Raw genomic sequence first — 3,343 nt, forward strand, 5'->3', positions numbered from 1 at the left:
TTCCTCATAGGGTTGGTGATGGTGGTGGGGGGGGTTGGGGCCCCGGCTTGGGTGTCACCAATGGCTGGTGCGTGGAATGAAATGGGAGTGGCATTTGAGTGTCCGGCCTTTGTGCTCTTATTGCAGCAGCTAGCTCCCTCATGGCATCTGCCTTCGTTTGCACACCCACTGAAATGCCCATCCTCAGTTCCCGTCTCAGTGCTGATATTTGTCCCGACAGTGTCACCACCTCATCACGCACCCCACTGACGGTCACCACAAGTGATCTTGTAACGGCATTGGTCTCCTCACCCATTGACATAACCTGATTAACATCTGATGAAGGCTGCATCTCAGGAGAGACTGGTCGGCTTCTCCTTCCCCTCGTCGTGGGTCTGCCTAGTGGCACCCCTCCAGTGCGAGGCGCAGGCTGGGACGGTGGGGGTCTGGGTGTCCCAAGATGCATTTCACCACCACCATTGGGACCTGCGACCTCGGAAGGTGTGAAACCATGGAATGTCGCCGCGGAGCTCATGGAGGTTTCTGGCAATGTGATGCCCTGTACTATGGACTGATCCATATCATGATCAGCATTCTCCCGTGAACACATTTCCATGGACCCCTACCCGCCTACCCCCCCTCCACCTGCCTTGGTCTGGAGCGCATGCATCTGGATCTTCTGGTGGATCTTCAGGATGTTCAGGATTGTCTTCTTCTTCTGCAAAAGACAATACAACAGTCAAATGGTAGCAGCACAGGAGGAGGCAGGATGGGTGGCATGAGTAGTCTCATGCGTAGCAGGCCAATCAGCAGGTTGATTTGAAAGGCATTGATGCATTTTAATGACTCACTCTCACTCTCGCGTGTGGGTCCAGCTTGTGCAGAGCTGATTCTTTTCCTGCGACTCAGCAAGGCAGCAACCCACTGTTCCAGGGGTGATAGTTGGTACAGATGTGATGGCCCTCCTCCTATTCTAAGTCTTTCCCTTTTGTTGTGGGCCAATTTCTTCTGCAAAGATGAAAATATAACTTTTCACACATGGTGCACTTCTGATGGGTGGGACATATACAGGTAGTCACATTTACAATTGCAATTCCATTTAAGGATGAAGATATTACTTACACTCACTACTTGACCAACGTCTTGCCATTTCTTTTTGCACTGGCTTCCAGATCTTGTGGTAGTTACACCTGTGGAGTATTCTTCTGCAACTAGGTTCCATCGTCTTCTCAGTTCTTTGGGTGGAACTTTTGTGGGACCACTCTTACTGATATCCAGCTCCAGCTATTTGTCCTGACTAGTTTCTCCACTTCCTCATGGAGGAAATTCTTTGTTCTTGTTGCACGCTCTTGTGTCATTGATGTATTGGACTTACACACAGGTAATCTTGAAAAATAACAGTTCTCCCCTTTCTTCCATCTATGCAGCACTCCTTACCACTCCCTCAGCCACCCAAAAATCACTATTCACACCTTACCTTTATATATGGTCCATTGCCAATAATACTGAGGGCGCTCTCCCTTTAATTGGCCGATTGCCAAGCTTCCTGCTCTATTGTATATGCACGCACGCTGAAACGCGCTTGCGCACACGCTGAAACGGACATGCATCCCCCTGCCGGCACTCGAGGAGACGCTGGGTCCAAGCCCCGCTCCCCTGCCAGCTGTGCTGAGCAAGCGCGGCTGAAGCTCCGCCCCCCACAGACCCTGCAGTGCCACACCACGGGAACAGAATGAAGAAGTTGCGGCCAAAGTAGGAGATAAATATTCGGCGCGTTTTTTGCCCCACAGAGTCGGCGTACCATGGCTAACTACGCTGCTCTAGGTGGCTGGGGAAATTTGGGTCCAAAGTGTCTTGGGAATGTTTTTTTGATTTTTTTAGTTGATGTTTTTTGAAAAATTATTTTTATTGTTTTTCTGGTGTTAGGCCCAACCCGCAGCCTCGGGGTAAATTTTTATAGATTTTTAAATTTTTCGGCCATTTTGTTTACGAACCGCCCAATCGACCCTAAATTGCACTTTGCCGCTCAGAATGGGGGTGCAATGCCCATGTTTATCACTCGGCGGATTTAAAAATTTTGGGGGGACGTTTTTGCCGATGACAATCTTCCCAGTCCTAGCGGTCTTTTGGGTGGCGATCGAGCGCTGGCGGGCTGATAGGAAATTCTAGCCCTATGAAATTCAGCTTGCTCCAAGATCCAAAGAGTGATTGCAGAACAATGACAATGGCTTACACAGACATGAATCATTGGGAAAAAAATGAAAAAAAGGCAGAAGAGATTCTCTTATGGCATATCATCTCACAATTATCTCAAAAGCAAGCTTAATTGTAAATGCAGCATGTCATAAACCTTAATATATGATAAGGACATTAAACTATGTAACATTGAAGAATAAAAGACATTTTCTCTCCTAGATTCTCACTTTTGGCAAAGAACATCTGCCCCAGAGTTTGGATGTTCAGCATCTAAAAACGATAACATTCAGAATGCCCCTTTAGAATGTGGACACTTGCATAATATGGGAAATGATGTCCTCTCCCATTACCCCAGGGCGCAATAGAAAGAGGAAAAGAGTTTTGAAGAATACCAGGAGAGCCTAATTGTTATCATAAATCTTTCTTTTCTATATTTCATAAACAGTAGCGTCCTGGAAAAAGTACCCCAAACTTCTTTAGAGACATTTGTTTGTAGAAACAGAGAAAGTGCTTTATTGTTTCTGGAGGAAATTGATGATAAAGATAATCAGTTAATACCTCCTGTGGGAATAAAGGAGCAAAATAAGTGGGCTACTAAGTCCTACCACCTTCAGCTGGGGCACTGAGGGATTGACATCTATCCAGAATCTACTTTCTCTTCTGTATTGAAATATTCAATGTTGTGCTTGCAGTTAGAATCCACAAGTTCCTTGAATTGCAACCTGTGTTAAAGCTAACATGCTTTGCAAAGATTTGCAGGGCAGTAGCAGATAGTTGCTTACATTATCAGGTCTTGAGATTTCAAATGTTGAAGTTCTTATAACAATTCATTAACATCTGCGCAGGTTCAAGAATAGACATGGTTCTACCTAGGGAATAAACAATGTCTTTAAGAGTGATTGCAAACAAACTGAGAGAGGACATTCCTCTGAGAAGTGTTTTGGGTACCACCAGCACTGCCTCTGCAAGATCCTGCAAATCCACTGGGAGGATAGACGCACCAACATCAGTTTTCTCACTCAGGCCAACATCCCCAGCATTGAAGCACTGACCACGCTCGACCAGCTCCGTTGGGCGGGCCACATAGTCCTTATGTCCAACACAAGACTTCCTAAGCAAATGTTCTAGTCGGAGCTCCCACATGGCAAGCGAGCCCCAGGTGGGCAGA

Source organism: Pristiophorus japonicus, chromosome 3 (genome assembly GCF_044704955.1).
Source record: "Pristiophorus japonicus isolate sPriJap1 chromosome 3, sPriJap1.hap1, whole genome shotgun sequence".
NCBI classification, from domain to species: domain Eukaryota; kingdom Metazoa; phylum Chordata; class Chondrichthyes; family Pristiophoridae; genus Pristiophorus; species Pristiophorus japonicus.